Below are 13201 nucleotides of genomic sequence, written 5' to 3'. Positions count from 1 at the left end.
CCTATTAACTCTGTAAACCCCCAACCCTCCTATCCCGAACTACGCATCGTCACTATGAACAGTAATCATGTCAATGTTGACAATTGTATCGAGATTGTGTTGTGAAATTCTGCCCAGCAGGTATAAAAAGTAATTTCGGAGCTGTATATAAAGCAAATAGGTAATACTTGTGTGAGTTCTATGAAGTTTTATCAGTGATGGTAAACTTCAAATGAAGACATTGTGTGTTGGCCTGTGTGTCATGCAGTTTAATTGTCTGTGGGTTGCATAGCTTTAAATGATTCCAGCTTTGCATCCCATTCCAGTGCAGTGTTTCTTTTCTTTCCTTAGTCTCCTGTACTCCTCCCTGAAAGTGCTCCTCTGTTTGCCAGCCCCATTTCTCCTCCTCCCCCTGGGAAACCAAAGGTGCCGTTGAGGATTTCCAGCACCTCGTCAAGAGGCGCCTCACCAGCAATAGCATTAGAACCACAAAACTTGTCATCACTTTATGGGTCTAGGAAACCGGCCCAAAATGCAGTGTTCTAGTGAGTGCCAGTGGATCTGCTTGGTAAGTTCCACCAGCAGCAACCCAATGTGTGACCAGTAGAAGGATATCAATGGGCAGCCCCACAACATGTGTAGTAGCTCGGCGTCAGAAGCGTGACATCGTGGACATGTAGACGTAACTGAGGGGAACATGGTGTGGAGCCTGAGTGGCGTGAGATAAGCTCGATGTAGGATAGAAAATTGCATACATTTAAAGCAGGGATTACATGACATTTTAGGGGAATGTTGTGAAAGGAAGGCCCATTCCTGGTCTGTAGGGTCATGGGCCAAGTCTTCTACCCAGCTATTCTACAATGAAGCTAGAGCAGGTGTGTGTGAAGGCCGTGATAAATCCAACAATCTAGATGTCTCCTGTGTCCCATTGTGTGCGGAGCGCAAACTAATTCATGTGGGGGTGGGGGGGAGTTAGTGCCGTGTGGAGCCCAGTGAAGGTGCACATAACCAGTGATACTGGCGTGAGTTAGGAAAAGTGTCTTTGGAAGGCCCTGGGTATTTGTGAAATTTGTGTGGTTCAGGGGGTGGCTGTCTGCAAAAAGTTCCCCTACCATGTTGACCCCCTACCTTGTGTCCAGGATGGAGTCTGCTCGCTGTCAGGGTACCCGAAGCAGTGGGAAGGCCCAGCAATGGTATATTTGGAGCGCAGGGTTTCTGTGGGACAATATAGTGCAATGTCATCTTCTAGTTGGCAAAGATGATCCGTAGCAGAAAGGGCTGCTTGCTGATAAGACAGAGCCTGGACAGAAGATACTATGGAGTTTGCCCCGAATTAACATAGTGACTTTGTAGCCAATTTCTGTCAGATTGTGTCCGGTTAACCAAGTCATGGGCGACTTGCCTTAGACGTTGAGCTAGTTGTTCTAAGGCCAGTACAAAAAAGTGTTGATAGTAGACAGCCTTGCCTTGTGCCAGTGAATTGAATAAGCATCAGAAATATGCTGTCCTGTTCGCGCCCTCGTGGTGGGATCTGTGTAGAGTGGTCACACCCAGCGAAATGTAAGTAGGATGTAGGTTAAAGTGCTGGAGGGCCCCCACCGTGAAAGCCCTGCTAAGATTATCGAAAGCCTGTTTTAGATCCACTGAAAGGCAACCTACCCATGGAATGCATCCCTTAACCGGTATACATGATATGGTATAATCGGCATATGTTAAGTGAGGTATTTCAGTTGGGGAAAAAAAATGCACTGATCAATGTGGAGGACTTTTGGGATTATTGGAAGTAGTCTGCGGGGCAGTACTTTACTGAGTATTTTATTTTCAGTGTTGAGCAATGACTGGCCTAAAAGAGGTCATGTCTGTAGTGGGCTTATTAGGTATCAATAGGGAGGTGACCAGGGCTTGTGCTGTTGTGGAAGGTAGTCTACCCCATCTACAGAGTGTTTGTAGAGGTGTTCCAGTTGTGGGACCAAGCGTGTGGCAAATGTGGCGTAGAACTCTACTGGTAAAATGTCAGCACCAGGAGTTTTGTTCCAGGCCATTTCCCTAATAATTTCCCTAATCTCACCTCAAATTATGGAGTGCCCAAAGTGTCCCATTCCGTGGTTGTCACCTTGGGTACTTGTGATGCTATTAATTGTGTTTGACCGATGACTTTGTGTTTCACCACTGCGCATATTAGTTGCTCAATCTTCACTAGTAGCACATTATGTTTTGTTCAGTTTAGCTGCCTACTGGCTTTAAGATGGAGTTAGCCATTACATTTTGTATTCAGGTCAGCTGCCTATTGGCTTTGACATGGCATTAGACATTACATTCTGTATTTAGTTTAGCTGCCTATTGGCTTTGACATGGCATTAGACATTACATTTGGTATTTAGGTTAGCTGCCTATTGGCTTAAACGTGGGGCTAGACATTGCAGATGAGGTGTGTTTTTCCACATGATAGACCAAGCTGTGTTTTTCACACCAGACCCTAGCTGATAAGAGCACGTATATTTTGTGTTTACCTCTCAATCCAGTCTGAGAACGAGTGAGGCTCGGGAGAATTGGCAACTCTCCAAGTTTCTTCGGTTCTCACACTGAGTTTGCTTTTAAGGATGTCTCTGGACTACAGCAGGGTTAGATTTAATCTGCTTGACTTCTGACAGGAACGGAGACGTCAGTTGCCTGTCTCCCATTTGGGGAGAAAATCTCTTTCACGCAGTTGACCGGAGTCATCAACTTTCAGACCCTAGAAAGATGAAGCAGTAATAGGCCCTACCGTGATGCAATTGTGACTTTTATGCTTTGCTTTGAAGTTATTCTATAATATAATCACATGTATTTGCTGTGGACATTGCAACTGAGAAGTACTTTGATATATTTTGCTTTCATTGCTGCGACTACTTTTGAACATGTGCTGCCAATCTACTAATTTCGTCTCAGGAACCTCGTGGTGAAGTAATAATAACAATAAATGTCTTCTTTAAACTCAGAAGTGCATTCCAGAGAGGTTCTGTAAGCTCGGTTATGAGATAAGAGCAGGAAAGCAGAAAATTTTGGCTTGAGTCAGCAGTCTGGGAGTCAAATTGGAGTTTGGAAGTGCACGATTTAAAAGTGTAATTGTTTTTTGTTGTTTAGAAAATTAAAGAAGCACGGCAGACCATGTTTGAAAATGCATGTGAAGTTAAACTGCCTTATGGTGTTTTGAGAAACATGTTTTCTTGTTTATCAGGACTGTGTGAGTCTTGGGATGAGTGCTGTGATGAAGCATATTTAGAAAATGTGCCTTTTGAAAGAAATGATGTTCCTTTTGTTCTTGACTGAAGGGTTTGGATACTTTTATCTGCTTACAGAAAAATGGAGGAGAGATGTAGGCAGTTAGAACATGAAAATAAGAATTTACGTGAGCAAATTAGCCAGAACACATTAATGCAAGATAATGCTGAAATCTATTAAACTGCTGTTTTAGAAGAATCTGTTTTTTCCCATTCCAGTAATGAGGGGGTTAAAACAGCTCTGGGCCAGTCTGAGCCTCAGTGTGAGCAAAACACCCCACAGTTTTTGGCAGTTGAAGTGCATTCCTTAACAGATAACACTGAGAACAGAGCTTGGAATGTGCCGCTTTTGCAAAGTAAAATTAATTCGGACAAGGCAGAAGTACTGTTGCAAAATGTGCAGTTACTGGAAATTCTGTGGAACCCAGAAAATAGACAGATGTTGTCACAAGTAAAACAAAAGATTTTAGAGTTTCTTACTGTTTGCACTAAGCAAGAGAAACCAAGTTTCATGAGCTTGTTTGATTTTTGGAAACAGTATAGCCCTCATCTGAGTGAAATCTTAACACTTTGGTATAAAGTAACTAGGAAAAAACATGAGCAGCTGCGTGCTTTTGATTTGACAAATGAAATAATTCAGACTTTAGGTTTCTGCGCAGTGCAAGAGGGAAAGACTGATTTACATGTAAATCAGGAACAGGGGAAGACAAGAGTGCCCCTGTAACTTTGGAGTATGAAACCGGAAATATCAAGCATATAGTGGGTGATGAGTTCACCTAAATCTCACAGTTTAGGACAGGCATAGAAGCCTAGTATCATACACTGGATCTGGTACACGCAAGACAGGGCTAGAGGCACTGCAGCCCTACATGAACAGGTGTCACAAGCCCCTTTTCAGGATATGGAGAGGGTGCAAGGAGTACCACACGTAAAAGAGTCACCAATGAAATTGAGTGCACCATTTGAATTAGTGCCCCCTGAGGGTAAAAAGAATGTTTGTTTGACCAATGATTCATTGACTGAAAAGTGGTTTTCTATCACAGGAGAAGGAACAGCGTTGTACAATGTGTGTCAGACTTTAAAGCAAGAGCTGCTTGAGATGTGTCATTTTTACACTGATTCTTGGTTCACTGCCAATGGTTTAGCCGTTTGGATTTCCACATGGCTTGTACATAACTGGTTCAATTCCCTTGCACATGTTAAAGAGAAAAGTACAGAAGTGACTGTGGCTTTGCACTCCCCAGTATGGTACAGTGGGCAACCCACCCACTGTAGAGACTTGTGAGACTGTGGCTTTGCACTCCCCAGGATGGTACAGTGGGCAACCCACCCACTTTAGAGACTTGAGAGACTGTGGCTTTGCACTCCCTAGGATGGAACAGTGGGCATGTGGCCCCCTCGTGGATTTGGCGTCGTGCATTCAACCGGCTGAGGTGCCCCCCATTTTCCTTCCCCCTTAGGTGCCTGTTTTATTGCTATCTGATGCCCCTGCAGTGTTCTCTCTGTCATGGTCTGGGATTGAGTGTGGGCCTCGCCCATACCGTGTGGGCCCAGTCTTCCACGGACTTCAATGGAGAACTACTTGGACTACTATTCTTGGTGTATATTTTGTTTATAGTGTGTATATATATATATATATATATTTCTGCGTCCTGGATTTTAATATATTACGATGGTTACACTCATTTCCTTTTGTCTTTGCATTCTTCCGGGGGGGGTTGTGGGGTGTAACTGTAATGTATCAATATGTATTAGTGTGTGTGTTGTCGTGGGTGAGGGTGGGGGTGTTGCGTATTGTGTGTGTGTGTGTCCCTGGTTTTTCCCCTCCCCCCTCCCCTGTATCGTAGGTGCAGTACTCACCATAGACTTCGCTGCCGGCGTTCGTGCTCCTGGTAGTGTCACCACTATCCAGAGATCCCTACCACGTAGTATCCAGCAGCCTGGGACTGGACTGGACTGGAGTCTTGGGTAATATGTGCCGTGTGACAGTAAAGAAAGTGCCCCGCAATGCCTCACCAGGCCTCCGCGCGAGGCGATCTCTAGGCACTTCAGGGGTGCTCTCAGCAGGGCCCACAGTAATCGAGTCAGTCAGGAATGCGTTATCCCCTCTCCCACAGCGCCATCACAGTTTTGCAGTACTCACTAATAGCGTCTAGTAGCAATAAAATTATAGGCAAGTTGCAGCATGGGGGCATCTTTTCTTCTTAAGCAGTCGGATCGTGGATAGTAGAATTGGCAGAACAGCAGGTCAGTGGCCACAGCTTAGTGCAGTCGGAGTAAGTAATTCAGCCTTGGCGACCGCTGCTCAGTCTCCAGCCCACAGCCTCCCTCCTGGCAGCATCCAGACCACAAGGGCTGACGTCAACACCTCAGTGCACAACCCTGCGACAGATCGACTAAAGCATAAGGGTTCGTCCTTTTATTTGCCTGTTACTTCGAAGTTATGTTGTCAGCCCCGAGCCACCACTCTGAATGTCAGGCACAGGCTGTATGCAGGACCACAGCGGGCATGACAGGCACCTGGCCCAATTCTTTGGCAGCGGCGCCTGTGCGTTTTACGCTGCATCGATGGTGTGGAGTCGGGTCGTTGGTGCGCCGCACGCGAAACAAAGGCAAAGACCTAGGTATGATTTAGTGTCCGTTTATTACCCGCTCCCGCTTTCCAAAAAAACCCTTTCCTGCCTTTCCACCTTTATTTATATTCTCCCCTGTGTCCTCCTGGTGCGACCCTTCTCGCACCTCCGGCAGTGGGGTTTTGCCCTTTACTCCTTTCGATTCCACAGAAGTGGTCTTGCCCACTTCCTGTGGCAACACTACAGGTGGGCCCAGTGCTGCGGTAGGCAGCAACAGGAGTGACGGAGCCCGCCGGGCTCAGGTGACCGTGTGCCTCTAGTCCAGGGGCCATTCAGGGCACATCAGGGTGACAAGATGACTCAGTGATGCATAAAGTAGAGCACATGAAAGGGCCGACCCAGGAGCTCAGCAACTATGCGTCTTCTATCTTCAGCAGCAGCCACGCCCTCCCCCCTCATAAATGTTACTATTAGGATTGCAACTTATGAACTGCAAGTAACAAAAGTATCTTGGTGACAAAAGCAGCAACTCGCTAAGCTGTCATCATAAAATACAGTTCTACATGGTACACATGCATATTAACCATCTCTGCTACTTTATGAAGAGTAAAACTGCCACTAGACAAAATACGGATCTCCCTTTTGCAGGAACATTAACGAAAAGAGTTATCTTGCCCTTTTTGTTGCCTGTAAACTTCAGAACACACAAGGAATGCTGCACCAGCTGTAAACCCACGAGCTATTTCTAAACACAGAGCTTCACAGCTGAGCACCAAGTGTGGCTACACCTGTTGCACCTCCTTAGACGTCTCTCCACATAAACAGCCGAATTCTGTCCACTTTATTACACCTGCTCCCACCTTATTACACCTGCTCCCACCTTATACACCAAACATTGTAACACCATCCCCGTAACTGCTAAATACCTACAAAAACAACAATGAACATAACCCCTAAAACATAGATGTTATTGTGCACTTTCCTGAGAGACAAACAACCAAGTCATGTTTTTCACCATGTGGATTAGCCACTGTCAGTGGTTCCCTAGTTACTTCTTTCAAACCACCAGTGGAAAATATTGATAATCGAGACCATCCCTCACATTACACACTTCACATGCATACAATCATCATCCATTAAAAAGTAACACTGTTTTTGCTCATTGCCTCTTCCATTCTTTAACATTCCTTATTCAACAGCCCTGCCACCCTCAATTGATCTCACTAGAACTCAAGCAATTCACTACTAACTACAAACAATCCTTCACCATTTTATTTTTGTTTTCTTCCAGCAGCCCCTTGACTTGTGGGTTGGAAAGACCTGTTCCCAAATGCTTCGCATCACGCCCTTCTCAATTGCTACACACAAACAAGTTGTATCACGCTATTTGTCATCAAGTCCTTTCTTCAGAAGTATGCACTTTAGTAAACTGACAAATTAATTCTAAACAATTGAACCACCATCCACACTGAGAAGTAATTCATGACAGCCAACATATACCTCAAAATATTGCCTTATAGAGTTAGAGGCCCAATAATATTTGTTGCCAACTGTAGGAAAGTACCTTCTTTTTGGCATGGTTACCCCCCACGTTTTGCCTGCTATCAGTGTGCTTAGATTGTTTTCACTGGGACCATGCTGACCAGGACCCCAGTGATAGTGCACTCTCTCTCTAAATGTGGTTGCCTAGGAATGTGTACACCCCACAATTGGCAAACTGGTACCCCCTTATAAGTCCCTAGTATATTGTACTTGGGTACCCAGGGCATTGGGGCACCAGGGGTTCACCTTGGGATACAGCATGTATTGTGCCACCCATGGGAGCCCATGCAAACTGTGTCTGCAGGCCTGCCATTGCAGCCTGTGTGAAAAGGTGCATGCACCCTTTAACCTCAGGTCTCTGCACCAGGTCACTGTAGGTCACCTCTATGGCAGGCCCTCCTTGTCCAGAGGGCAAGGTGCAGGTGGTCCCTGTGTGTGAGGGCACACCTTCATGAGCAGAGAGGCCCCTGCAAATTTCAGTTCTATTGCAGTAGACTTTGTAAGTGTGGGAACGCCATTGTACCCGTGCACTGGACACAGGTCACTACCTATGTCCAGCTACATAATGGTAACTCTGAACCTGGGCCTGTTTGGTATCAAACATGTCGGAATCATACACCATAATGTTGTCAGTATTGGTTGTCTGATCCCAAACACTCTGGGGGGGATCCTGAAAGGGCCCCCAATATTGCTCCTACCAGTCTTCTATGGTTTCCCAAGCAGCCTGTGCTGCTGCCACCTCTCAGACAGGTTTCTGCCCTCTTGCTGCATGACCAGCTCAAGCAGGGGAAGGCAGAACAAAGGAGTTCCTGTGGGGGAGGGAGGGAACACCCTCTCCCTTGAAAATAGGTGTTACATGGCTTGTTAGGGGTAGCCTCCCCAAGCCACCAGTATGCTTTAAAGGGCTCATTTGATGCACTCCTTGCATAAACCGGTTTGCACCAGTCTAGGGAGCCCCCGTCCCTGCTCTGTTGCAAAACTGGACAAATGAAAGAGGAGTGACCATCCCATGTCCATCACCTCCCCAGGGGTGGTGTCCAGAGCTCCTCTGGGTGGTCACTTGATTTTGCCATCTTGAAATTTAGATGTGCAGAGGCCCCTGGAAACATCTGAGTGGTCAGGTCAGGCATGTGACATCACAGCCCGACCTTATAGGTGGTCACCTTGCTAGGTGACCAATCCCCTTTTTAGGGCTATATAGGGACTCCCTTGCGGGTGGGTCCTCAGATTTGACGTGCAAGACTCCACCAGGACTCCTCTGCATCGGAGACTGTGAGCCCTTGCCTCTCCTTGCAGCACAGTACCCCTGTGCACTGTGACTCTTGCAGCTACCAAGGCTGTTGTCTCCCTCTCCAAGGGATCTTCAGGCTCCAAGTAGACCTGGCCCCCAGCACTTCTTCCTGCCAAGCACAGTCTCCTCTTCTGCTCCAGCGACATGGGACTCCTCTTCAGTTATTCTGACTGGGCCTCACTGCAACTTACTGTGCCAGCTGCCTGTGGGTTGCCTGTGGGGGCTGCAACTGCTTCTGTTGACTCTCCCAACTGCTGAGGGTCACCTCGGACTCCCCTCCAAGGGTTGAGTCCCCTGGGCCTTGCTGGTCCTCTTCAGCCTTGCAACGCTCCTTTTGCTCCTCTTGCATTTGCCAAGGCTTGTTGGTGGTTCTCCTTCACCACTGAAAATCTGCAACCCAACAACTGACGTGAGATAACATCTGCACTGCTCCAATGACTCCTCTCCGGCTCATGGGCTCCACAGCTGGTCTTCCCCTGTTGACCTGGTTCTTCAGGGGCCTGTAGCACAGTGACCACTAACCTAGGGTGTCTCCTGGCTTAATATAACATGGCCCGAATGGGAACAGTCTGTTGGAAGTAGGCTACCCACTTATTCAAATTACCTTCAAACACAATGTCCAAATTTGAAAATTTTCGCAATTATTAAAGGGTATACCAAAGAATCAAACTGAAATGTGACTCAGCTGGATCTTTGACCGGAGACCTTGCCATCAACTTAGAAGGCAGTGGAATTCAAAGTGGACTCTTTGTGAATCCTGGCATTGGGTGCTTTCTATCTATGGAAAGGGAAGACACCAGATGCCTTCTTTCTTCAGTTTTGGACCTCATTCGGTTATGGACCTAAAACAAAATCAGCTTGAATGTAACCTGCACCCTTTCCTCCTTAACTGTAACTGATGAAACTAAATTGCATATGATTTTTAAAGTTTCCTCCGTAAAAGTGCTCTATCCCATTCGGGTCTAGTCTGTATTATATAAAAGTGCAAAATACATATTTAAAATGAATTCATTTACATATATAGTGATTAACCTGACTACGTGACATACAGTTGGCCCTTCCTGACCACTGTAGGACCCATGGCGCAACCCCTTCACACCGGTGTTAGTTTAAGTATTAAACTAAAGCATCTTCCAATATCATCTTTACCTCTAAAACGGCATATCCCTCAGCAGTGGCCTTTTCTTCAACAACTTTCATAAAGGCAAAACTCTTCTGATCGCACCTCACTTCAAACTCTGAAAAATTTTCTGTGAGACCTCAGAATGACCGTATCCATATCCACAGGTCAGTCTAATGGTACCTTCAACAGGCACTCACTCTATCTTTTTTTTTTTTTTTTTTTACTGTAAGCCACCCCATCTTCGCAGCACTACAGGAGCCTAGCTGTGTTGCTTATCATGCTCTCGTCTTTTCATCTGCGCACCCACATTTCACCCTGAAAGAATGGCACCCTGCAGTGCCCTTGAGCAATTCCTGCGTAAACCTTGAAGTACTGTTGATGGAATGCAATCCTCCCAAATCTAAAGGTGCCCAGTTGCATAACAAAAGCAGTTAGGAGCCTAAGCTCAAATTTCAGCCTAGAGGCAACATTCTATTATGATTTGCTCAAATGGATCGGTGATGCTAAATGTAACAGATATTAAAAGTGTCAACTATCTCATTTATTTTATGTGAAAAGTCTCGTCCCACTCTGATGCATCCTTTTCAGTGCCTTGCATTGGCAAACATTCCCCTTGCCTTTGTCGCCAATGCAATACGATCAGTGCAAGACACTTTCAAACCTCTGTTCTTTGTGATCAGCACGTTTAATTTCTTCCCTGAAAGCTCAAGGATGAGATACGGCACTGGGCTTTTCTTGTGCACTGGATGTTCTAGCTCTGTGTCAGGATTTAATTATGTGAAAAACCCTCAAGTATAGCTTAGTTTTCCAAAAGCACCCCAGAGAACCTGCTGACTGCTTCACCTAAACACGTCCCACTGTCGTTAATAGCGGTGCAGTATTGTTATCTACTTTATTTACAAAGTCCTTCATATTCTGCCACCACAGCAGTGTGCAACATTTCCCCATAAACATAAGCCTCCTTTCCCCTCTCCTTTTTTCTTCTGTAAAATGTAATAGAAAAGGAACCCTGTGCTGTGCTTCTGACTAAACACCTGCTGTACCAATATCCAGCGGCTTCCCATGTAACATTGTTCTTTATCTGGCCTACAGCAGCTTTAGCAGGATTGTCAGCCAATTATAATAAAAAATAATTAAAATACATACATATATACACAGAAAGAGGGGGCTCCCTTCAGCCATTGCTTTTCCTGCTTTCCTACGACCACATGTCCACAACAACCTAAAAAGAAGAGCACTTCATCACCAAGGCTGGCGGGCCATATCATGACTTTGCCACTGCTTTTTCTATTTACACTTTGTATCATTATTTAGCCATCCATGTGTTTAAATTATAAAACGAATTCAAAGTCAAAATACTTTTTTTGTCATGCCACTAGGAATCTTATTTTCTTGAGATGTACATTCAAATTAAAAAGGGGTTTGATACCTACTCTAAGTACTCCTGCCCCCTATTAACCACCGATACTGTTCCAGTAAAATTAAATGCAATGGTTCCATTTTTTAATACATGTAGAACTTTTATTACATGCATATGGCTATCACCCTTAGGCGGCTGCATGTTTTTTCTTTTTCTGTTTTGTGTCATAGGCATGGCATGAGAAAGGTAAAATAATGTAACAATTGAACTAGCTTGTCAAGGTCAGGCATATTGATTGTGCCAGTGCTTCTCTTAATCCTCCAGTCATGCTAGGCAATATGAGATCCTGACATTAGCTAAATTCCTTAACATTTTCCCCTTTTCCGTTATCTGTATTAAAGACGTGTACTTTCTTTCTGTTTTTAATACTGTCTTTGGCACAGTTGTACAAGTTTCTGACAAATACACAGACTTTCCCTCAGTTGCAGACATAGACGGAAAGCCATCTTTTACTCCTTACAGGGTATGATGTTTTGTATACCTTGTTGCTAGCCATGTCTGCACTACTTTCACGCCTGAAAAAGCTTACTTCTTATATTAGGTCTGGCTTGATAGCACAGCTGCCTGCATAACCTATTGTTATCAATTTTTTAAAACATACTTAAAGTGAGACTTGTGGGTTCACCCGGATAAGTTTTTTTCTCTCACCTTGTGCTGTCCCACTTATACTAAAACTGATTTTTATTAAAGGCAAAATGAATGTGCCTTTTTAGGACATCAGTTAGCCATTTTTGAAACAAAAGGTAAATAGAACAATTCTAATTACCTTCCTAAGTACGCTTTTAATTAGTTATAATGCATCAAAAATATGCAGCCGGATCTTGGTCTCCCTCACAGACAGCACATATCTGGACACCCAGATAATTTGTATTAGTTCTGTGTCCAGAAATGTATCATCTTTAAGCACATATGCATAGCTCATAGATTATCTTCAATCCTGTATTCTTAAAACTGCTCATTCTCTACAGAAATTTCTACCACTAGCTTTTCATGCCATCTATAATCACCTTTCTTTTACTAAAACATTATAAATGCTGCTTTTCACTGCTGATGTTGAAATTCTTGTTTAACATTGGATCTGTTTTCTTTTATAAGTAACTGTCACACTAGACTAGATTTCTTCATTGATTAATTAATTCATTCACTCACTGAGTGATTGACAATGGGCTGCTGCCCAACTGGTGGAACTTGAAAATGTAAGCTCCAGCTTCTCTCCAGCCTACGGAACACCACTTAACTATTGGCCTAGATGGACCCTGCTACTGTTGTTGCCTTGAGAACATGGAAGTGAGTGCTACCCTTTTCCTCTTGGCTGAGAAAAAATCTGTAGTTCTTGCTTTGCTGTCCAGGCCCATGCTGATGCTGTTGGCCTTACCTGCATGGATGCCCCAGGCAGACTAAAGGGATACGTACATAATGCTATACATTCCTCTGTACTTCTCACCAGAGATCGGAAGAGAGTTCCCTCAAGAAATTGCTTCTACAAGTACAGTGGATTTCTATAGGGACTCTGCAAGATGACACACTCAGTGCCTGCACCAACTTTTATTGTTTTGTTCTTATTAACATTGTATGTTTCAGAGGTTGGCCCGTGTGCTAGAAGGATGGATAGGATGTCCTATATAGTCCAGTGTATGCCCTTTGAATCATTTAACTTGCACACCATTAATGTAGGTCTGCAGTCTGCACCTTCTTCATCAAGATTTGTCCCTCCCTTCCTCAGGAGCCATTTAGCCTTCCGCGCCCAAGATAGGACGATACTGGCTTTTTAAGGCACTAACATTACCCAACTGTAAACCAGGAAATAGGTTCACCTTTTAAGCTAGAGCACTTCATCTTCCTGACATTGCTCATTGGTTTTCTGCTTACAAATACAATGATTTTCTATTGCCACTACGTTTTTGTTGTTTCAGCTTGTAGACAGTGTTTCTGAACAGTAGGCTTGCGAATGAGAAAGGCTTGCTAACGTGCTGGAAAGTAGCTCAGTTTTGGTGGGAGGATTGTAATTTCCAC

This window comes from Pleurodeles waltl, chromosome 9 (genome assembly GCF_031143425.1).
Source record: "Pleurodeles waltl isolate 20211129_DDA chromosome 9, aPleWal1.hap1.20221129, whole genome shotgun sequence".
Classification (NCBI taxonomy): domain Eukaryota; kingdom Metazoa; phylum Chordata; class Amphibia; order Caudata; family Salamandridae; genus Pleurodeles; species Pleurodeles waltl.
The sequence above is the reverse complement of the archived record's forward strand: the minus strand, read 5'-3'. Positions refer to the sequence as shown.